The 25,382-nt window shown below is 39.6% G+C and overlaps 1 protein-coding gene across 6 annotated transcripts in view; it reads left to right on the forward strand.

Moving 5' to 3' along the window:
• The window catches only part of celf5a (cugbp, Elav-like family member 5a), a 221,658-nt gene that overhangs the window by 119,846 nt on the left and 76,430 nt on the right, over positions 1-25,382 (forward strand). The window lies entirely within an intron of this gene.

Consider the following 25,382-nt stretch of genomic DNA (forward strand, 5'->3'; position numbering starts at 1 on the left):
CTTCATCATTTTTCGTCTCCCTCTTTTTCTCTCCATCCTATTTGAGCCAAATAATTTCTGCATTCCCTTTCTGCCCTCATCTGTTCCGCTCCTCTGTATGCAATATTTCTCTCAACCAATACTGTTTTTTTTGTCCCAAACCTTTTTATCCCTCATGCTGTTCATAAATGGTAGCAACTCAATCCTGAACAACAAATCAAACTGTGTCTGAATGTACACTAAACAGATTATGTGACATCAAACGCAAGCAGATTTGATGGCATCTCTATTCCAATCTATATTTGTCATCTTTCTTTTTCTTTCTTTTTTTTTTGCTTGTTTGTTTGTTTCCGGTTCAAATCCTTTTGAATTGAGAATTAATCTCCTGTAGTCTTGTTCAGCTTCCTGCTTTAATGCCTGTAATTGATTAGAGAATAGGTTATTGAGGAGATGTGGGGCTGTGATTGGCTCCCCCGGCTGCCCATGTCTCTCCCGCGCTCTCTTCCTTCAAATACATTATTGTTTAAGTGTAAATGAGATTGTGATTAGTCTCTCGTCTAAAATCATTTCCACACCAGGGCCTTGTTAAAGCCCACCCTGCTTGATTTGTGAGGATACAGTACAGACACAGAGAAAATGGAGCAGCAACATTTAAAGCTTGCCAAACAATCAATAAATTTGCAAAGCGCTTGCCAACATCCTCATTACTTGGCCTTAATTCTGTTGTCTTTGATCTCTTCTGTTTTTGGAGGCTTTCGTTCACTCGCTGCCTATCTGCATATATGTTAATGTTCTGAGCAGCTATCCTTCAAGTCAGTGGCATAGACAATGAACCTCACTGTTAATTTTATTTTTTTCTTATGCGTCTCCCAGCAAACAAAGCAAGTGGCTTTTTTTTTTTTTTTTGTTCTTATTTAAAGAAGGAATGCTGTTTCCAGTCCATCTCATCCCAGTGCAAATTAGATTTTTGGAAGTGGAAAAACAGAGGGAGAAGGCAGAAAATGCAAAAATGCAGAAATGATGCCAAATGCATACAGCTGCTGTGTTGCACTTCTGAGGCTTTACCTAAAAACCTCTGCCTGTTTTGGGTGAATTAGGATGGCTGGCCATTTGGCTGTCGGTCAGATGCACACAATCTTCAAAGGACAGCAAACCCCCCCGGGATGAATGGAGGAAAGGCCAGTGAAAGATCACTGTCAGTGCCTCAAGCTTTCTTTCTTTCTCTCTTTTCCGTTCCTCTTTCTTTCTCTCCCGCTCTCCTGGTAGCCATTCATTTGGAGCTTTAGAAGAGTGGTGAGACGAGCAAAAGGGGTCTCGTGCTGTCAAGATTGATGTCCCCTATAGGTCCATTGATTTTGCCATTGTGGTGCTGTGTGTCCACATTAACAATGACACTCAGCTGTCTCTTTACTTGCTTGAGAGTGGCCAATTTTAGGGCTCCCAGGGCATGGTGGTCAGTATGGGGTCCCTTACTGGCCCCAGCAGCTGGTACTGCACTGAGGAACAAATGAGTGTTCAAGCAAACCTGAGAGTTACACATCATTTTAAATGAACAGGTCAGAGTGGTGCCAAGGGGGCGATCAAACATAGGCATGACTTTAACAGGTTAGGAGGTGGAGATAAAAGGGTGATGTACAGAGTGCGCAAGGGGAGATTGATTTATTTGCCCTGATCAGAATTTAGTGGCCAATCCAATCTGATGTTATACCTGCTGATTTAGCAAATTCTAATTTCTCTTTGAGAACTAAAAATATATGTAGATCTATGAATGATTTACTAGAAATTGAAAAGGAGAAAATAATTATGAAGTTGATTAGTGCAGTTAGCAGTAGTATAACAATCGTCTCCTTGTATTTATATATTTATTTTCAGAAAATTGTGATTTAAACACTGACTCTAAGATCAAGAAAGCTGTCAATACTTCCACATTTAACATGCATTTGGAAGTACAGAATATCTTAAGCCTGTTCAGGCTCCCTGCCATCCTTTGAAGTCTTGCTCTCTCTCACTCTCTTGCAGCCTGTATGAACTGAAGGCAGATCTTGACATGCAACAGTGAATTTGTTCTCAGTGTCTTCTTCTGACTTCAATTTTAAACACTTCTTCACTAGGTGTTACCGTGACCAGTAAGCACTTAAACGGTTCATTTTACAAAAAATAAAAAGTACAAATTATGTTGGTGTAACTCTAAATTGATTGTCACTTTAAATCTCCAGTTCTCATTTTACTTCCTTTCATAGTCATTGGCAAACATAATTTATCTTGTTTGTGTTCAGCTGCTTTTGTAGCTTGAAGCAGATGATTGTTATGTTGATGCTTCTCCACTGCCTACTTTTACAAGCTGTAGCTGCTCATTTGCTGTAATTCTTATGTTGGTGATTAATTATTGCAATATTTCCCCATCTAAAATGCTCAGATTGCTGTTTTGTTTTGTTTTTTGGTACGCATTTAGCTGCCAGTGGCAGAATCTAAACCAATAACTGCAGGATTAAAGCTCAGCATGGCGCACAGGAGCTGGGAGAGTGAATTCAGAAAGATATTAATTAGCCTCTCAGTACAGCAGAGGGAAAGACGCCGGGGACACACTCAGTCTGGCCTATTCTCTCAGGGGCCACACTGCTAGTCCAATAGGGGGCATATATTCCTGAGCGAACGCTGTCACAGCTAAACACACAGTCAGACTAATTAGTCCCTTAATCTCATTATGGCGAAGGCAGTTCAGATCACCTGTGCCAGTCTGCTGTCCATTAGGGATGGACCTGTTACTGGGATTTTATGCCTGCTAGACCTTCATTTCTCCTGGAGGAACTCTCGAACGTTATTAAAACCAGACAGGGCCAGGCGGGATCGGGGTACTACCAGACATAGTCATTGTGGAAACATAAATCTGTCCAGTCACAGCAGAACATATTCCTCAAACTTCTTATATATAAAAACACAAAAAAAAACATGCGACTCTTAGATATGTTATCAATATGTGGGAAATAGGAAAAGTATGACAGCACATCTAAAGAATCAACACAGGGAACTAATCTTTTCTGTTGGAATTAATGGGAAATATACATGGTAGAGTAAATCTATCCAAACACTCCGGCAGCCTTTGCTGCAACCTAACAAAGACACACTGTGAAATGAATATTAATGGCCAATCACCTACCTAATCTAGCAGAACAGCAGCCGTTACACATTGAGCCACCAGCATGGCGACCGTCTCCGTCACCAATGACGCGAGCCTTTCTGGGACGCTTCTGTTGGGCAGACATTTAAAGAGACACAGCGAGGAGGCAGCAGGGATCTGTCTTTCTCATTTTCTCCTCACAGGTCCTCTGATATGATATAGATTGATTTTCCATCACACATGGCACTGACGACTGGCACTGACAGCAGCTGATAGTTCATTTTTGAAGCACCATTCACCACCTCCTTAGAGAGCCTGGCGTCTTTACAGAGGATGAATCAGATTTAACCACTCTGATTTCATCCTGAACCTGCTACCAAAACCCACACATCCCTCAGCAGCTCACCATTACTACCTGCCTCCTTTTGTTTCCTTTTTATAGACTGATGATTTTGTATTTTTATTATATTTTCTCAGTTCAAGACCTATCCTGCTGACAGGCTAAATGGTTTTCTTGAGCATTTGCTTTTTTCTCTGTGTTTCTTGGCTTTGCTCATTTTTCAGCTTAACCCATTGTTAGTGTTTTTTTTTTTTTTTTTTTTTTTTTTTTTTAGCTTAGAGATTGTTCAGAAGGCAGAAACAGGAGCAGACTAGCTGTCAGCTGGGGCTCTGTTGGTGTTGCAGCAGGCCTGCCTGGCACAGCGAGAGTTGCAACCCACTGAGGAGGCCTGGATTAGAAACAGGCTCTGGCATTTTCAAGGCAGGCCTGCCGCCCACGCACACACACCCACACAGAGAGGACAAACAGACAAACACATGCAGTACATTTGGCTCTGACACACACAGGCACACGCGCTTGCCTTCTCCCTCATTCAAACACACCCAGTGGGAAGTTTGATGTACACGAGAACAGAAACACAAAAGAACATGTTTACTACAGGTTATATGGTACCACACTCATTGAAACCTTTGGTAAAGACATGTAAACAGGGGGGAGGGGAGGAAGTCTTACAATCAATTTGTTTTTTTTTTTTGTTTTTTTTGTTGCAATTGCATATTCTCAAACTTAAAACTTTGGACTAATCCAAATAACGTATAATACTTTAATGCATTTATTCAAAAGGGGTGACATCCCATGCTTGGAAATAATTAAGAGATCCATCAATCAATCAGCCATCTCCTTCCTCTCCGCAATCTCTCTAGATCATCCAGATTTCTTGTTGAACACTTGTACCTGCATTGACTTCAGCTCACATTACAAGTTTTCGACTTGATTTTTGCTCAAACTGAAGTAACAGAAGAGGGTTGATTTTGAGCTTGTTGAACCATTTCTGTTGATCTGGGCAAATGATTTGGATCATTTTCCCTCTGAAAGGCTCAGGGATTACCACAATCCAGACATCCATAAGAGTCCACCAGAGCGTGGTTTTTATGATTTATGATTCCATTCAAAAACATATTTGATGAGTTGCATACCAACATTCTCAAGTCCTATAAAAGAAAAACACATTAGGGGGAAAAAGGTGTCCATCCATACATACTGTACTTAAGAGCACTCAACAGAAAACTACTATGTGTGTTGCATATGTTTATGTCTTTGCCTATGTGTGTCAGTGGTCAGTTGCAGGGGGATCTGTTGTAGAGTCCAACAGCAGGTGGAAGAACAAAATCTTCTGAATCTCTCCTTGCCACTCCTGACACTGAAGGAGATGCTCAGTCCTGTGCAACTTTACAACTATATGTTTGGTTAATTTGTCTATCTGAATACATTTTTTGTGAGTCTTTTAGTTGTTGTTTTTTTTTCATTGTTGTTGATAGCATGTCGACTTGTCCAAGTTTTACAAATGTCTGCTGGAGACAGGCACGTCCAACCCTCCCATCGACCCAGCAAGGATAAGCGGGAGCAGTTAACAGATGGATATTAGTGGTAAAATGAGTATTGATTATAGAGGCTTTTACACATTTATAATGGGTGTCCCAATAAATATGGCCAGCACTCTGCTGTACATTTCCATAAACTGGATTTGCATTTACTCACTGGATTTTTTTAGGGTTTTTTTTTCTTTGCCAGACTTGTGTTCAGAACTGCCAGCCTATCAGCAATGTTTTGTTGGATCGCAAGTCTGAGTATAGCAAACAAACAGGCAGATTTTCTCCACATTGGAGATGTGATGAAACAAAGAAGAGGAGATCCTCAGCAAGAGATCAAAGTGTGAAACTGAGAGAGCAGAGCTTCAGCTGTTGTTACTGGTGTATGTTAAGGTTTTGATAACAAACTTATCTTTTGAAAACAAAGCATAGCCTATGTATTAAACATCAGCAGCGTGCGTCTGATTTTTTCTTCTCTGAAAAGGCAAGCGTTCTTTTTTTTTTGTCAGGCCAGCTCGGTAATGACCCAAGAAGGAAGGCCTGTAAGCTCTACTGATCCCCTTTAGAGAAGTCAGGAGGAATAAAATGAGAGAGTTAGTTAGAGTAAGGGGGGATGAGCAGAGGAAAGGGGAATGGCAAGAGTAAAGAGGTGAGGGAAGGGAATTTATCTGGAGGAGATGGAGGGAGAAAGAACAAGTGCAAAATAAACAGAGAAAAGTATGGACAAACCAGTGAGAAGGATGAGGTGTACATCTTCTCTCTTTAGAGAGAAGAGAACAATAGATTACTGACCACAATGTGCTTGGCTGGGCACAAATAGAGAGATCTTGAAATAGTAGGGAGCATGTTCAGAGGTGGTGGGGATCAGGGTGAGCTAATCCAATGCTGAGGCCAGCTCAGGGTTCCACATTCAGAGCTTGTGTGCCTTGTCCAAATCCCCTATAGTGGAGCTCTTACACAAACAATTCAGATACACGAGCCTTCGCTCGTCAAGAGTTCAGACAGCAAACTCCACAGAACCGCCTGGGGTGTTCAGGTCACTCCGCCTGCAAACATTTACCCTCACATCAGCATGAAGTAGCATCTTTTAAAGAGGAGGGGTGAGGGGAATTAGGTTTTATGGATGAGAGACACGGAGTAAGAGATGATGAAATAATTTCTTTAGGGATATGCTTTGCTCCTCTGGGTCAAATTGTGCTGAGCATGTAGCAGTTTTGCACAGTCAGTGGAACAAGTAGATCACAACATTTCAGTAATATGCAGGGTAGGTGGAGATCAATTAGCCTTATCTAACAAACGACTAATGATAATACCAACACCAAACATGCTGACAAGGCAAAGAACAAGAAGAGACCCAGACTAATGATGTAATGAGTTTAGCTAGCTGGGAAATGCATAATATCTATAAACATGGCGTCTCAAAATCTTTTTTTTAATTTATTTACTTTTTTGTGACAAGCAAAACGCTTTAGCAACTTCTGTGCTACAATCGGCATATGAGCTGACAGGAAGAAAACAAAATCTTAAATTCAATACGCTGCCATTGCCAAATCTGTGAAACATCACAGGCTGAACAGACTGTGCTGCCACTTTTTTTAATCACTAGAGGTTGCATTCTCCCAAAGTCTGATAAGTTCAAACATATATGGTACCATAGGTGGTCTCTCTTATTTCATCAAATACTTTAAATATTGTCTGTATCACTTGTGTGTGTTTTAATGTTTCAATAGTTGGGCAACTTTGACTTAAGATTCAGCCTCGTATTAGATGTAAATAAACACAACCATCAGTAGCCGGAACTTCAGCAAAATGTTTTCTAGAAGATTGCACTCTGTTTACGTGAGCAAGGAGAGTGCATTTTGAATTTATTGCAATCGAGATGCAGAAGTGGTACTGATTTATCCTATATCTAAAGGTGTTCTGAATCCTTCTAGTTTTGTTTAGTATACCTAAAGTTACTCCAAAATCCCTTAGCAGCATCCAGTTTGTTGATAAAGAGTGTAGCCTAAAACAAAATCATCCAACCATCTTTTCCACCTGCTTTGTGGTTGCAGGATCGTGGAGAGGGCCTTTGCCTTTAGTCAGTTGCTGAAAGGCTGGGTACACCATGGACAGATTCATCGCAGGGCAGCATGCAGTCATGCATGCACACAGGCACACCTCGGGGTAATTTAGATTGGCTAATTAAACTAACATGCAGATTTTTTAACTATGGGAGGAAGTACCTGGAGAAACCCACGCGGAGGAACATTAAAAAAACTCTCGGCTAATTCAGACATAAATCCACAGACATAAAATCACCAACTTCTCCTAGGAAGCACTTACTGTATTGTTTGGCTGGTAAATTATTTTAAGTTACTTCCCCTCTGTACTCGCCTATAAATATACATGCACATATTCAGCTGAACACACATTTATCTTGAATAGCATTTAAAGAAGCACACGTGCGCGCACGCACGCACACCCTTTTCCCGCTCCGTCCCCTTCACTCGTTGCAGTGGTCTCGTGGCGTAGGCGGATCAGCAAAGGTTATTGTTGAACACAGAAAGGAAAGGTCAGAAATCATGTTTAGTTTTCCTGGGGCTGCGAGGTAATTCCAGCCAGCAGATTGTGTTCAGACAAGCAAGCAGGCAGGGCAGGCCAGTGGTGGAGATCATGCAGAAGGAAGCGAGGCAGGGATGGGGACAAGGTTATCCAGTCAGCCGCTGCCTCTCAGCCCCTTCGCTGTCACCCTTAATAACACCCTCTCCCTTATCACTGCAACAATCACCTTGAGAAACAAACTTGTCTTCTTTGAGAGAGGGATGGAGATGGGGAAGAAGTGGTCTTTTGTATGTATCTCCCATTCCACTCTCATTATAGTAACTACAACTCTGAGGGATAACGACTGACTGCAGGTCAGTTTAGTGTTTGAGTTTATATGTGATTCATGAAACCTTTTTTTCTCTCTCTCTTTGGTTTTTATTATTGACTCATGAGTATTAATTAAAATTATATGAGCACATTTAATTAAGAGTCTATCATGAATAATGATTTTAGGCATGGAGAAAAACATACAAAGAAAAGAAATGGAATCCAACTAATGGCATGCGGTAGAACTTTGTGAGATTCTTTCATATCCATCTAGAAAAACAAACATGGTTGTTGGAGTTCTAATCATAGATTGACCTGCTAATGTCATTCAGTTATTAGAAATAACCAGGAAGAAATTCTTACACACACTTGTGTGAACTCTCCTCTGAAGTGTGTTGATATGTATCTGGATCATTATACCAGATATGTATTTAGATAATAATATATATATATATTTTTTTTTTGTTAAGCTTTTTTTGAGTAGAAGTTTCCTTTCTTTAAGGGTCAGCTGGGATTACCAACAATATTTTTATTTCTTTAATATCAGTTCAATAATAAAGACAATTTTCAAGGGAAAATTGTCTTTTCCCTTGTATATTATAATGTTACCACATTATAATATACTATAACATGAGTATATTATAAATATACTCACATTAGTATATTTTGGAATTACCTTTAAACTGAGTGTTTTGGGTCAGACATTTTGGTAACCTCGGTAACCGTAGGATCATTGTCATTGGGAAGACTCATTTGAGACGACACATTACATTTCTTGATAATGTTTTTAGATGTTGCTTCAATATGTGTAGATAGTGTCCTTTCCATTTGACATCCATTTTGTAGAGTGCAGCAGTCTCTGCTGCAGCAAAACACCCACCTACCATGCTACAACCTAAATACTTCACAGTTTGTTTGAGACTTGCAATCTTCCTCATTGTGCATCAATGGCTGAATTCCGTTAGTCTCCTTAGGTCTTTAAATATTGCTCAATAATACAAAAAGTACTGTTGCAATAATTCAACGTTATTGATTCATGCCTTTTCTCCTCTGCACAGATTATTTTATGTGATAAACTCATTTATGTGATGTGAAAATGGTCCTACAGCTTTTTGTAGAAAAGGCCAAGCTCATACCTTAAGCTGATAAGCTATAGCGAGGTGTGTGTGTGTGCGCAAGTTATGCACACTCTCGTCAGACTCGGCGCTCTGTGATTGCAGTGGAGCTGAAGGGGCCAGGCGAGGGCTCTGATTGGAAGACAGATTCTTTGCAACCTTTGCCAAATCACTGCAATCACCCGTTTGCTTCTTCTTTTTGCTTTAATGACACCACTTCAAGAGGAACGGGGCTCATCAAGCAACCCACACACAAGCTTGGGCACGCACACTCTCTCCGACTCGCACACAGCGAGGTCAGGCTTGGCAGATCGGGCGGGGCACCACAGGCCTCTGAACAGGGAGAGAAGGTCCACCAGCAGATGGGAGGAGATTAACACAAACTGAAGCACATGTACACACAAAAATGTGTATACACTCACATAAATACCACACTCGTCAATAATCAGTAAAATCTCCGATGTCCACTTCAGCTTGAATTAGAGTAGGATATAATTACACTGTTTATCGAGTTACTGTAAGGTACAACATTGTAATAACTTCTTCTGCTAAGATAACAAGACACACCACTGGGGGTTTGGTCATTTCTTTGCCAAATTTTCAGAGCTTGCTTCCGACTCTCTGTCTGGTCTCTCCCCAGTACTGAATCGTGTGTCCCAGTTTTGCTCCACAAAGCCTCTTGTAGACAGAAAACGCCCTTTTCTTGTTCAACAACAAGGTGAAGACTAGAAGTGGCTTTGGACTGAATAAAACCTAATCAGAGAAAAGCAAAATCTAGATAAATGAAATGGATCTCTATATAACACACACAAATCAAGTAAATATGCAGTTTTTATAGTTAAACATGCATTCATTAGAGCTTTTGATATCCATTAAAAACATTACACAAAATGAGTCATTAAAGAGTTTCAATCTGTGTGTATTTCTGTATTTTTGAAAACACATCGGACAGTCTGACAACCATTATAAATGTAAATTTAAATTGTCCAATGAGAAAGGGTTCTGATGTTGCACATGTCCAACAACGTTGTGACTCAAGTCTAGAGTGGTTCTGTCTGTCTCAGAACAGAAACTTTTGGTGACTGAGAGCTGAATTATTTCAAAGTTAGATTTGTTTCTGTGACACAACTTTACTCAACAAGTCTGCATTTCTATGCATGACATCTCAGCATTTGTCAACACACCTTAGCAGATCGTGGTGCAGAGTTGGAAATGAAGCAACAGTTTGAATTATTATCAATAATATGATTGTGTGTCACACTCACAGCGGTTAATCTTTTAGTAAGTTTTAATTTAGAACATCATATTCTCCAAAAATAAGTTATGTGTCGCTAAATGCATTTGGAAATTGTAATATAGCTTTGCTATGTTTCTTTGGGAACAGTGCTGTCATCTTCTTCTTCAAGCAGCCCTTCAGTTCATGTTATTTACTGAGTGAAACCCCTTCACCAGTTTCACACAGCATTTTCACAAGATGTTTCACTCTTGATCTGTTGTGGTCAGAATCAATGAAGCTACATCTCTCAACTCTATTGTTGCATAGGAAAAGTGCAACAATATGCCACTTTTATTTAAATAAAACATTAACTTCTAAATTTGAATATTTTTAATATAGACACTTAAATGCATATCAAATTGCGGTAATGCAGTTTAAAAAAATAACTATGCTATGTAAGTATAAAGTAAACTCAGCAGATGAAAGTCATAAAAACACAAGAACCACAATCTTATAAAACTATTACAGTTTGAAAAACTTTGTGTTCTGTTCTCATCAAGAAGACTTGAGTCAGCTGATTCAACTCCGGATAAGGACCATCAGGCCAGGTGGTCCAGGTTCAAGCCTTAACCAGTCCCAGGGTGGAAAAAGGCAATTATGTAGCATTCACTTCTTTCTCGTTTACTTAAATGACGTCAAAGTTAATCATAGCATTTTAGTTCCATAGTTATTCCCCGCTTTAAATAGATACTTCTCTGATATGTGGCATGGTATGGCATGCATGGTGGATGTTCTAAACAGATACCCCATTGATGCACACATTATCTGAGCACTTTTCTGAACAATATGCTCGTGGGGAATCATCTTCTCTCTGCTGGTGTGTGTGTGGGGACTGAGACTGATAATCTGGCCAGTTATCAGGTATAGTCCCGTCTGTCCCAGCTGGATGCATCTACCTAAACTATCGAGTCAAAGATAATTTTCCATGTTTTTCTGTTTTCTTAAACCCACACTTGGTTAGTATTCATACCTCTGTACAAGCACCTCGGCCCTTCCCTGTTGAATTATATTTTTTATACCTTAACAATAACAATAGGCTGTAAAATTAGATCTGTATTCATTACAGTTCCTGTACTCTGGTTGCTCTCCATCACTCCCCTTTTCAGTCTCTCCTTGCCTTTTATCTACATCTCAGGATATTAACTCCATTAGCCTCTAATATCGCCCTCCGTCTCTTGCACTGTCAGTCACTTCTCTTAAATCACTGCACCGCTGGACTGGAAAGGACACCTGTTCCAACCAGATGATTCAAGAGCAGATATGGAAGCAGAGGATTAAAGAGAGATTAGCACTCCTACAGGATCAAGAAATGTTGCATGATTGCTCCTCCTGTATGTATTGTATATGAATTAAAAGGTTTGCCGTTAAAACGACAGCAGACAAGAACACTGGACATACCGAAGGAAAAGAAAACCATGAAATTACATGCCTCTGATGCATCATTTGGGAATGTCACTATTGGTTCAGTGGGCATTGCAAAGAGCCCTTTAAATTAAACCCCGCCACGTCTCACCTGCCTTTTCCATCTCACCTGCTGAAAAGACAAATAGTACTGCAAGCATGCACACACTGTGACACACAATCCCATGATTACCCACCCACCCACTCTCTGGCTGCCCTATTTCCACCCATGTGCCAATCAAAGGAGTGCAGAGGTAATGGGGAGAGAAGCAGTCATTCCGGAGCTGTAAAACCACTGCAGCCGAAACAATGATTGGGGTAACCTTTGCTTTGGTGCATGAAGGAAGAAGAGGTTTTAAACGTTATTCAGAAAAATCATTTCTGGCTGCTGTATTTCAAAGTTACCGCTGGCTACAAGTGTCTATATGGTTTTGGTCAGTCTGTCCTGGCTTTCCAATGGTTCATATACCTTTTGGTATTTGGTTTTTAATCTAACCATTACATGTACTGCATTTATTTTGTTCAGTCATTCTTCCTTGACATCCTTGATCATGTGACTTTCTTTCTGGCCCATCTCATCTTATCAGTTCCTAATAGTCAAGGATGACTTTCAATGCCACTCCATATCGGAGACGTAACTATGCAGTACATCTCAATCATGCAGTTAGCCGATGCATGATATTGGGTTCACAGGAACAGGCCAAAGCAACATTTTACCAGAAAATGTTTTATTGTTTCCAAGTCCAATCCAGTCTTGGTTTGATTTGTTGATATATTCTGATCTTTGTTTGTCTGCTGTGGTTTTAATGCCAAAAATTTTATGAATTGTATTTAGAAATCTCAAACTGCCCAAGACAAAAAACATTTGTTGTGAAGTCACCAACTCCAAAATCTATCATTACGTAAATATTTTAGATTTGGAACTAGAATAATTGCAACCCATACTCGCCATAAATTGCAAAGTAACTGTTTAGCATGACACCGATTGGAAGCTTTGGACTGCATGCTTTTACATTTTTGTTGCCCTTTATTAATTGCTACGCAAAATACTGCTATGGAAATGGTTTTAAAGTTAAAGGAACTTCTCCTTGCTTTTGTTACAGAATCCAGTCAGCCAGTATCCTTTATTGGAAGAGATCTTTATTAGTCAACTATGTCAACACAACAAGTCCATTCAATAATTATTTCCTTTGTTGAAAATTTCAAGCATAAGAAAAAGGATGTTAAGCCTAAAGCACTCACACTCACTTATATACATGGATGATATTAATTGCTGACACTTTACCAGACAAACTTATGCTGACTTGGAGGTTTAAGAGAAACATAGTGCTGTTTTATTATCATGACAAAGTCAATGTTTTCATACACTGATATATATATTATATTTCATATAAAGAACTTCCAAGTGCATAATATTGAGCGTGGAACTGAATTCATATAAAGAACATCACATTGCCTCTTAACTCAAAAAATTTCCTGATAAAAAAAATATGTAGGGCAAAAGTTTCGTCAAGGTTGGAGCACAAAGTTGAACATGCTTCTGCTCAAAGTCTGAAGCATTGCCTGTTAAATTCTGACCCGATACGCAAATCTCTCTTATAAAACATGAACTTAAAACAGCACTTTGATAGCAGAGGAAATTATAAGATGAGATCTGAGAACCAAATTGTCTTTTCATACTAGTGTACCTACTGAGGTTGACTTAGACTAATGACAGAAGTAGAGCCCTGCTGAGATGAGGAGGAGATCCCCATCTGGAACAGATGTCATTTGCTGCAGAATGACATAATAAAAGACAGAGATCCAAAGATGTACATTTAATTTTTCTTTTCATTGTGATACCCCAAATGTTCTTTTTCTTTTGCCTATATACCCCATAGCAATAAAGTTGTCACAAAAGGCACAACATGACACACCATTGCATGAAATATAAATAAACCCATTCGTTACCTATTGATTTTTCTACCGTTAGGGATGGGAATAGCTTGACTCTTGTTGATGTGAAAGATATTGTGGGTCAATATTAAGGCTGCTCTTAAAAGCCACGGGGGACTTTCAAGAAATTCGACAGGGACTGAGAAAAGTGTACAGTCGTCAGTTCTAATATTAAGAAAATGCTTGGACTGGTTCAGGGACATCTGCCTAGCATTAATGTTATCAGAGAATCGAGGAGCAATGCTGGCGCAGTTTGCTTCAGGGAAAGGTACAGCCCTGGACAGCTGCTTGCTTGGGCTGCTGGCACAGATCAACCTAATATGCTGGATTGGAAGCAAGGATTGATTCCTGAATGTCAAAGTGAAACCTTGAAGCACCACTGTGACCGTCCTACTTTTGCTGTTCAGGGTTAATTGTACTTTTGGTGATTTGGCATCTTAATGTGAAATTGCCTTTTTAATCTATGGCAGCTCAGTTTAACAGAACATATCTGACGGCAAGAGAAGCAACCACTTATAGGAAAGACATGTTTAATCAAGACACAAGACAGGAAGACATCAACTTTATTGTGTGTGATAGAAATAATGATGTCCATATAAGAATATCAGGAGAGATAGATGCAAGGAGAGACTGGAGGTTGAGGTGCTTTGGGATGCCAAAGTCCCTGGCTTGCTGGCTGTCAGCCACTTTCGATAGTTACCTCACAATCTTCTCCTACCCTCTTTCTTCCATCCCTCCTCCCTCTTGTTATTTTAGGATTCTATTCTCGGCCTGCCAGCATGTACAATCTGAATTATTTATCTTGAGAAATGGGATCTCTGCATGACTGTGAAACAGGACTTTATTTGTAGCTTTTCATTTCATTATGGTAAACAAAGTGACCCTGCCGACTAGATTTGCCACACGCAGACCAACAGTGCAGACTTAAAATGATGTGATTTTATTACGGTTGGAGTTTCACTCAACTCTTAGCTTTGCTGGGCTTTATTGTCCCTGTCCTATATTTAAGGCAAATTTAGGTATTAAAAGTCCAAAGGAAGAAAATTTACTGCATTGCCATTAAAATTCTGTTTTCTATTCATATTCATATGAACTTACATTTTATAAAAATAAACCTATCAGACATAACATTAGGACTGTCTTGGATAATTTGTGTTGATCAAACTCTGCACTAGCTTCCTAAAGGTGAGTTGTGGTATCAGGCACCAAGAAGTTTGCACCGGATCGTCGAGGTTTCGCCAGGTAAAACCTCAACTTTGGGTGCGGGTTCCAAAGATTAGACTTGTTAGGACAGTATAAGCCACAGATGATTAGATTGCGGTCTGGAGAAAATGAAGGCCAGCTCAACAGCTTAAAATTGTTGTTGTGCTCCTGAACAATAGCTGCTTTGTGAGGGTTCATATGGCCTTGCTACAAGAGCATGACAGAGTACTACATGTATTGAAGAATGTCTATGTAAATGGTTTGCAGCAGTATAGTATGTGTAATTGTATCGACTCCAGGTTTCCCAGCAGAGCACGGACCAAAGCATCACAATGCCACTTCTGGCTTGCTTCATTTCCACACTGCATTTTGATGCCATGTGTAAATATACATACAGCAAATATTCCATGTGATACAAATAACATGATTGATCATATCAAGACCAGATGTTTACATATCAACTGTTTTGGTCCTGGACAGGGTTCAAAGGCTCCCTGACTGGACTGCGGTGATGATGCAATCCTAACTAACTCCAATACACTGTGTTCTCACACTTTGTTTTCAGAATCAGCATCAACTAATTTAGTCATTTAAGCTACAGCTAGTGTGTTAACTAAATGGCCCTATGTACTCTACACAAGTGGATCATTTAGCCTTGCCTGTCCATGATGCTGGATCCCCATCATTGTATCTTTGATAGATAGTTACTTATTCCTGCAGACCTGGAATCCCCGCTGGGAGCTCTGACCCATTCATCTTTCCATCACAATTTGGCTCTTGTTAAACTGACTTAAATCTTTACTCTCTTGTCCTGATTTCCTGACAGTTTCAACAGTTTCAAAGACGAAATGTCCCTTCTTCCTGCCTAATACTGTATTTCCCAATGCAACAGCATTGTGCAATAGTAAAGAGATGAGCATTATTAACTTTGTCTGATCATAACGTTGTCCCCAGTCAGTGCATATCAGTTTAAGAATTTTTTTTTTTTTGTTTTGGTTCCTTTGGCTGAATTAAAGTTTTATGCATGAATTTGTTTGGAAGAACACATTTTTATGTAAAATAGTTTTTAATGCCCATGTAATCTTCATTGGTTATGATGGGGGCAATAGCCTATTTTCATTCTTATCACATTGGCCCACAAAATGGCACATAAAATGGTGAAAACAGCCAGCTGAGGGCTGTATCTCCGCATGAAATGAGTGTGACCTACAACTGCATAGAGGCAATGTGCAGCAATAAGACAGAGGAAACAAAGGATTCTGTCAGAAACCTGTGCTATCTCACTAGTGTTGTCTGTGAAATCCTTTCTTCGCTCTTGTGGGCATGTCAAGCTGCCTTACTTTCTATCTGGGTGACATTAATTAAAGGTGAAAGAGAGAATAATCAAAGATCACAATATTTTACCCCTGATACAGATGCATATTTGTACGCTGTTGGCAGGAGAGATTGGCTCGCCATTCAGCTCCACTCAGATCTGACATTAGGATTTGATGCAATATTCTCTCTCCTGCACACTCATCTAGCTTCTCTCTATCATTTCCACATTGCCTTTTACACCCCCACCTACCTACGTCCACCCAAACCGCTCTGCCTGACTGCAGCTAAAGGGTAAATGTAGCTCAGGGGAAGTGCACTACCTCAAGCACAAGGTCTTGAGTTATACCACGTGACCTGGACCCTCCAACATCTTGCTCTTGCTCTTCTCCTCCTCCTCTTTGCCTTTACTGCAGAACACGTCTCTTTATCTCCACCCACCTCTGTGACCTCTTCCCAAAGAGCCTGATGGAATGAATCTCTGGGAGCAAATGGCTTCTCTGCCAAACATGGCCCGAGCTCAAATGTCCATGGATTTTGCCGAATACCAATGTTGACAGTACAAAGTGACAACGGTGCATTTTTTCTGTACACAAGCACAGTGTTTGAATGATGAAACAGAGAGCAGCAAACATTGCAATTACAAATACTCTGACCTAATGACATTTGTAAGAACGGGAATAAAACAACAATATCTGTTGCTGCCTTTTTCTGGTCTCTTTACAAAGTTAAACGACAAAGCTGATTGTGTAAAGCAGAATGCCTGTCCTCTTGTAAGTTCCTACTTATTTTCTGATTGGTTCCAGAGATGTCCCAATCCTGATACCAGTTGTTTCCTTAATATCTAGATTTTTGCACCGTAAAAGCCATCATCTGATGTTATATGTTGTGATATAATGTGGAAACTATTATTAATCTGAACTTTTCAGTTCAGAAGCCAATTTAGTATTAAGATATCACCCAAGAGTCACCCAACAAACTCTCCCCATCACCTGTGTTGATCTGATGTGACTACTATTGGCTTTATTGCAGATATTTGATGTATACCCAGAGTCCTTGCTTAGCCTCAAAGCAGACTGGAAAGAATCTTTATTTGATCAAAACATTTTCTGTGTTGCATGTGCAACAGTTTTGTGACAGAGGATAGAATGAAGCAATCGAGGAAATACTAAACAGACAAAAAAAGTGTGTCCTCAGTTTTGTGTGATAAAATATTTGACATGTGAAAAACAAAGTGATATAGGATATGAGGACTGCATGTGCTGTTTCATGTAAATACCTCTGTTGGGCTATGCATGAATGAATCTTCTCACAGCACACCATAACAGAATCAGCAGCTCCAAGCCAAAAGATCACCCATTTTAAGCATGTCCTAGAAGTAACAATGTGACATAGACATAATGTGACTGTACTTTTAATGCAAAAAGGAGTTGGTCATCTTGCCTCTTTGTCATTTTGTGCCTCTATATGTTTTCAGGTGTAATACCCCTTGCCTCAGGACTTATTTTGTCAATACAACACCAAGTGTTTGTACAGTTTGACAGGCAGTGATTAAAAATTGATTTCTCCTCATGGTCTTCTGAAAGAAAATTTGCTTTTATGTAATGTAGAGGAAAATTTTACATCAGTGACCCTTGGCTGTTCCTGATTGGCAATCACTGTCAATCACTGACAGGTAGGTTGCAGGATATATTGCCGTGTCTTTATGTTTATGTTCTGTTTGCTTTCTGTACTTTGAAATGCCTTTTCTACATTTCTTGAAATGGAATTATACATTAGTCCTGGAATAAAACAGATGAAGCAGCTTTGTGTAGAAAGCAAACTATACTCTTGAATTCTGGCATTTTGGGGGGCTAGATTGTGTGTATGTGACTGCTGATGTGTGTATATATAAGTGTTTTGCATGTGTATACTTGTTTCCATGTCTGGCTGGTTGAGTCTGAATGGCACCTTTCAGAGTGGGGTGAGACCATGTGCTCTGTTCTGACTGGTCTGGGAGCCAAGAGGGCCCAGCTGGTTCACACAGGCTTTAGTCAAGACAAACTCGCTGCCTGCCAACCAAGCTGACACAATCATGCGCACGCACACGCACACACACACACACACACAAACTGAATCACATTGTGTTGGGAGAGATTTTAGATTTTAGTGCTATGCTCACAATTAATAAGGTTTATCTTACCACCGGTGTAGTGTGTTTATGAGCTCTTCGAGATGTAGTTTGTCAGAACATCCCAGCAGAGCCTGAGCACAGATGTAAACACAACAAGCACAGAAGCATGAAGTACACACTCAGGCCTACTGTTTACACAGGGACAGTGCTGTGTACACCCACAGAGCTTACAGAGATTCAATCATTTGGGCTGACCCGGAGCCAGGATTTGGTGAAAATAGCCGCCTACCTCCAACAAAATTGTGCAATATCCTTGAAAGAAGAAAAAATAAAAAAAAAAATAAAAATCTTTGTTGGAGGTGCTGGCCTTGCAAATTATACATGTGCACAGCTTCTATTGATTCTCTCTTGTTTTTCTCTGTCTGAAAACACATTGTTAGAGGAAAGTTGGTGCGGTGGATTCTCACAATTTGTTTTATAAACACGGAGAGGAAAGAGAGCAGCAGAGAAGTCATCACAAGTACCCAAATATTGCCAGCCGTGTAATTCCTCACTTCTCTTTGATCCGATTTGTTCATATTGCAGTTTGCAAATGCCAAAAGAAATCAGTCATTTTTGTAACATTAAATGAAAGAACTTAATTACACTTAATTTGGGTGTTGTTTTCTTGCGCAGAAAACTAATTCCAATTTAATGTTTATCCAAAGCTGCCACGCAGCGTTTCCAATATCACTTCTGCTGATTGCTGCTACAGCAGCTCTGACAGAGAACAACAATGGCTGGAACAATATGTATTTTAAAATTATTTCTCCTGGGTTGTTGCAGCTCTTTTGATTTTGACCACAGTGCCGCCTCACGGTCCACCGGCTCCTGAGCTCAATTCTAAGCGTATCTCTAAATGGTGTGCAACTACTGCACAACTTGCACAAATTAGCTGCAATAACACGTATGTGTGTGTGGCACGGTTAGAGGAAAGGCTCACTGGAGGCACTGTGCTGCTTATCGGAACAGTATGAACGTGGACAGAATGATTAGGTACCTTAACTATAGGCATCCACCCTCACTTGGCTTTGCTATTTTCACTTCTTTTTTTCATACAGCATTTTCTGCTTTTGCAAGTAGTCTAAAGGGTAAGCTGAACCAGAGGCTATGTGAGAGCAGATGGAAGAAATTTGTCATTTTTAAATGAATTAGTTTCAAGAAAAGTTAACTAAAACCTTTTTTTTTTTTTACCATTCATTCTTACTGCCAGAATTGACAGAAAAAATGCCACAGAATGTGAGGTTTACTACTGCCCACCTTCAAACCTGCAAGAGACCCAGCAGTGTGTGGTCCCTAGTTTCTTTATTAGGCAACTCGCTTGGAATTCGGTAGGAGTAATTGGCTGGACAGGGTTTCAGCAGGCTTAGCCACCCTGCTGGCACAACAAGCGCTCCTGTCCCCATCCCAGAGTTGCTGCTCCGCTTGGTAGGAGCGATCGCCAACTCAGCTACCGTCCTCTTTAAAACCCACTGTGAAGCTCTGGATGGCATCAGCAGTTGTCCCACAGGGACCTGGGGGGATTCAGGAGCCCCTGGTCATTAGTGGGAACCAGTGTGTTGGGACAAAATTCTGCCTTAAACAGCTGAGAGAGTACATGAACCCTCACTCCTGCATCTCTGCTTGCCTGTTTTGTTGCTAAAGACCATCAGGTACTCCTGACCTTTGGCTCCAATTTGGGTGGGCATGTGTTAAAAAGGAACCCAGGGGAAGCAGTTTGGGCAGTGGTTGTAGAAAGCATTGAATTTGGGTATTTTAACTATACTGCTTATGGTTGAATGGTTGCATTATCCACATATCATGACTTAGTGCTGAATGCTTTTGGACTACCCTTCTTACACTTGCAAAATAACAAAATGATCCATCTGCCTAATTTGTGATTTACAGAGTTTAAATCCTGAGAAAGTGCTTTATTTGGATTCTGTCAAACCTTGGAGCTCCTGCTTTTTTGTTACACAAACACTTTGTGGTGAAGTTGGTTTTAACAACAATGGCCTTTACTGGAGCTCTCCTAAATTGAGTAAATGATTGACATCATTTGTGACTGTGTTTTGAATAGTCCTGAGTGGATATCCCGGGAACTCATCAAAGTGGTAGAAATAGAAATACATTGTTGCATCCAGGAAAGAAATGGGGGATTGTGAAAAATATGTACATCTGACCCTTATTTGTCTCGTAATTATCTTTGTGTGTTAATGTTCTGAGCTTTGTGCAGTGCCACTGGATTTATCAGTCATTGATTTTTGTCTGTACCCAGGAGTGAATGCCTTCTGAGTGAAGGGACCCTTCCTGTGTCTGTGTGATACAGTGTATGATCATCTATTAGAAGCTTAGACTCTTCTAAGTTGCAGAATGTTTTAGATCAAAATTTGCATAATGTTTGTTGTTTGCATTGACTGAATTTGGCAAGAAATGACACAAATGAAGATCAATTTTTCTCAGAAATATTAACATTATTGCCTGCAGCAGTAATATACTGGAGTAGAGCAAAACCATGTTTATATGAGTTGCTACTGTTTGAATCTTTAAACCTGCCAACTAATTTCTCAATTCTGCTGTTGTGTGACAAGGACTACTTTTTATGTAGGGCAAGCTGTGTTGCTTTTGTCCCATTCTGTTCATTCGTCCTTCTTTCAAATCCAGTGCTATTTCGAAAGCACTTGAAACTGCAGACTCACACCCAAGTGTTCTGGGTTTGTAAAAAAATTCTGTTGGAAATCATTGAAATTTGGAACACAAAATTTGACAAAGAAAATAAGTGTAAAAATGGAAATCTGCTTTGAAATTTCACGTGGTGCTTTGACATTAATTCATCCATTCATTAGTGCAGATAAGCATGCAGCCTTTCTTTTACTAACCCAGAACCACTGATGTTAAACATTGACAGCTCTTCTCAGTAATTTACGTTTAATAAACTGCTGAGGGATTCATTACATATGCCTGTCTCATTAATTTAGAATAACATTTTACATTTTTTAGCTTGGACTATGTTTTGCAAGTTGGAGTATTCAAAATAACTTTAGCCTTTTGGAAACATGTGTATGGGGAAATCTCAAAAAAAGGTTTAGGCATAGTCCACAATTTTTTGTCAGATTATTAAGGCAAAGACTCGGCGAAACCACTCCAGAAAAAGTATTCATAGTTTGCTTTATCCACCCCAAAACCAAATGTTCTCTGAAACAAGAAACATGTTTGGAGGAAAAACTTTCACATCTCTGGGTCTTACTTGCTTTAAGTAGTCCTGGAGCACGATGGGCGTAATAACGAGAAGGAGAACAGAATCCAAATTCTTCCTGTCCCTAATCCTTAAATCAACAAATTAATGGTTTGAAATGTGATAAAATTGCCTGTTTCAGCAGGCTGATGATCAGAAGCTCAAATCAAGTTTGTCCTTGAAATGACCAAAGCAGACTAATGTTAAGCTTCTGTGATGGCCTCCTAAGACTCCAACCTTTTGAAATTGTGAACTAAGTTTTAAAGTCAGACCTATGCCAATTTAAATCTGCCCTAATAATTTTGCCCAGAAGAGTGGTCAAATATCCAGCCAGAATTATGCACACAGATTGTAAATGGTTGTAAAAAATGTTGTCGATGTTAACCTGCTAAGGGTTACATGACAAAACAATAACAGAGGCATATGCACTTATATTTATATATAATGTATATAATGTAATGGTGACCCAGTGTAGATTTTATAGTCAAACATAAGCATCCGATTTGTGTTTTTAAAACCAATTGAAAGAACAAGTTCAGTTCTTAATTTCCACAGGAAAAGTATTAAAAACCTGACACAATATGTGTATGTAAACTTCTAAATGGGAGTGTATGTCAGTCATAAAGAGCATGCTGCTGTTTAAGTGCAGCATTAGAAGCAAAACTTTTCTGACTTGAACAATGAATAAAACTAGGCCGTGCGGTGTGAGCTTTATTTGAAAAACCCTCCAGAAATTGAGCGTTATATATGCCTGATGTGTTTAATGTTTCTGTTAAATTCACACACTACACCTTAAGTAATAAACTGCTCCATGGAGCTCTGCACTCATGCCCAAGAGAGAGCATTTACTTTTCTCTTTCTCTCTCCCGTTGCACTTTCCTCTGTTGGCTTTGCATGCATTGTTAAATGGGACTGATGGAAGCACCTTGTCCATTACTTACCGCATTGCCTGGCTAATTTCTGTGCTCTTACAAGTACAAAGATGTCAAGTAGGAGCGGTGGGCTTACCTCGTCGTCCCCCTGAGACCATTAATCCTTTGGCTGGTGTCGTCCTTGCCTGCGTCGGCTCACCTGGTTCACAGCCCCGCCGGGCAAACTGCTGTTCCCAGCCATTTTTGCGGTCTGCCTGTTTATTCTGGTTCCGAGTCAGCACCCATAACCAACAAATTCTGATTGCAGTGGAGGAGTAAAATAACTTTTAGGGCAAATAGGCCTGCTTCCTAAGATGTGTTGCTGCCTGTGTGTGCACATGTGTAAGACAAGACAATTTTAGTTATAAATTAATAACTGTTTTAGAAAAAATGGAAACTGTTGTAAAAATTTGTCTCGCATTTCACTACTGTACTTTTTGACAGCTTTTACCTGAATTAGCACTGTTGAAATTACGGAGAAAAGAACTAACTTTTTTTATCTGGGTCAGATTACATAAACTGGTAATAGCAATAAGAGGGAGAAAAGAAAACACCTCCAACACACAGATTAAAAAGACTTTAATAGAATGAACTCTTGGATCAAAGACTGAGGAAGGTTCACTCAGTGGGTATTGACATTTTACTGCACACCCACATTTGGAAGGCAGTTTGTAAGATTTGTGACTGCTCCTCATTGATCTTTGAGTACAGCAGCGAGCAAAGGCCTGCTGTTCAAAATCTTTGGATAAAAATATCATACAAATAGAATTGTGCATGCAGGCCTTGTATTTCCAAGCTCTTACTGTAGATAGCAGTTGTGAAGTTGTGTGGCAGCCGTGAAGTTTGAAGACTATTCTTCAGATAACTTGTCAACAAAGCAGCATCCCTGAATATGCACTTATATGCACAACAGGTGAAAAAAAAGAAGAAAGAAAACCCACAAAACCTCCAAGTATCTCCACAATCATGGGGTTCTTTGTTTTTTCAGCTATCTTATCATCAAAGGTAGACTTTGCATGCTTTGACAGGCTGTTGGGTGCAGTGTTTTTAACCGAAGTGTTTCCATATTGCTGCGGCAGTGTTTTTACTTTGTTGTTGTTTTTTGCATATGCCATTTTGCAAAGGCAAAAATCATTCATTTGCGTAAATTTATGCAAAGGACCGAAGCATCAGATCGATAGCTGTGTTGTTACATGCCAAAATGATCAAAGGAAGGAGGCGAAACTCCAAATGAGTTTATTATTAAAAATAAGAAACAAGTTTCCTTGTTGCCCTACACATCTTGATTGATCTTGTTTCTGTTTCCATAATGGAGCTTGTCTGTGCTCAGGCAGCAATATTTGGTAATTTGCATCTCCCAGATCAGTTGATCATCTGTTAAGCTTTCATATGCACAAACTGAACAGCCAGTCTTGTTATTTAGACTCTTTCTATGCGACGTGTTTTGTTCTCTGCAGGAAAATTGTTGAGTAAGTCTGTAAAATATGAATGTAATTTTATGCATTGCAATTCCAGCTAATAATAAGGACAAAATCATTCTAACGGACAAAAAGCCATTGTTGTTTAAATAAATTTTTCCCACATTCTGCATTGCCTGTAACTTAAACTATGTAAGAAAATGCAAATGGAATACAATGTGACACTACAAAGTCATGAAAGATGTATTATCTAAAATATTTTCTTAGCTTTACATCATGTTTTAATGTGATTTCTTCTTCAAAAACATGCCTGGAGTGTTACTTTGATTCTTTTATACATGTTTGAGAAATCTTTTCATGTTTTATGTCAGCCATTCAGGATTGCCTAAACGCTTGCTCTCACCAAGCACTGCATTTTCCATGCAGCTCCTCCTCAAAGCTGTAGTCTTCAAGCCCATTTCCCACCTCACAGAACTTCTCCCCTCCTCACTGCCCCACAAATTCCCCCATCAGCTCCTTCAGACTAGCCAGCAGCAATTAGCAAACTGCTGAGCTCATCATGAAAACTACTTCTCATTGCATCTCTGGAAAAACCGTTGTTAAAGGCTTAACAGAGAAAGGTTGTTATGACAATGTCCTGAAGGGACGAGCAAGAGCTTCTTAAATAGACATTTAGCAAACGCTTTCTCTACGTACACTGGGTCCTTGTCATGAAGGAGTTGAATAATGTTGAGCCTGGAGTAATTATCAAAAGTTAAATTGTGTTTGGAAAATATAATTTGTAAGCATATTAGTTGTGTTGAGATAATGTTTAGATTTGCTTGTTTGTACATTTGGAGTGGAGATTATTTAAGTTTGATTGCAGCAGCATCAACCAGTAGGTGTGTTTTAGGTGGAAAAATAGGTTACTTTGTAAAATATGGAAAGCAGAAAGAGAAATGTGTATTAATTTAATATAGAAAAGTAGAATTTGGTGGTAAAACTATATTGTTCTGTTATTGCATTGAACTCACATTTCATATATGGCAATACTAACAATAAATTAATACCTTTCTGTAATCTTTATTGCTTTGCATTATAATTGCTTGCAGACACTTGGAAAAAAAAATTCACCTATTAGAGGATATTTACTTTATCAGCTAAGTTCAGAGCATTGAATGGAAATGCTTGTCATGTCATTGCAAAACTTATTTCATGACATTCAGCAGTTCTGCAAAACTATCTTTACACAAACCTGATAAAAAGTAAAGATGTGCTTTGCTCTTACCCAAGTTGTTGTCCTTAATTTTCCCTTTTCCCTCCAAGCTGCTTTATTTTGTTCTTAACATGTTCTGCTGCGTTTCTGGGATGAAGAAAGATGTCTTCATCTAGCACTGAATTGTGTTTGGCATGGTGGCAGCAGTTCGGTTAGGAGCAGAACGAGGACGCTGGACTGTAGATTACCTTTCCAATTTCAAGAGAGAACTCGGCTTATAATGATCCAGGATGTTCCCGGGAAAGGTCAGCTGAAATTGCAACAAGCGTAATTAGTAGCTTATCAATAATGCATCCGAGGGTTGAGTGGGTGTGCAGTCTTGGTCTGTGTGTGTGTGTGTGTGGATTTGTGCGAATGCATGCACTTGCT

The sequence above is a fragment of the Poeciliopsis prolifica genome, unplaced genomic scaffold (assembly GCF_027474105.1).
Source record: "Poeciliopsis prolifica strain line A6 unplaced genomic scaffold, Auburn_PproV2 SCAFFOLD002, whole genome shotgun sequence".
Taxonomy (NCBI): Eukaryota; Metazoa; Chordata; class Actinopteri; order Cyprinodontiformes; family Poeciliidae; genus Poeciliopsis; species Poeciliopsis prolifica.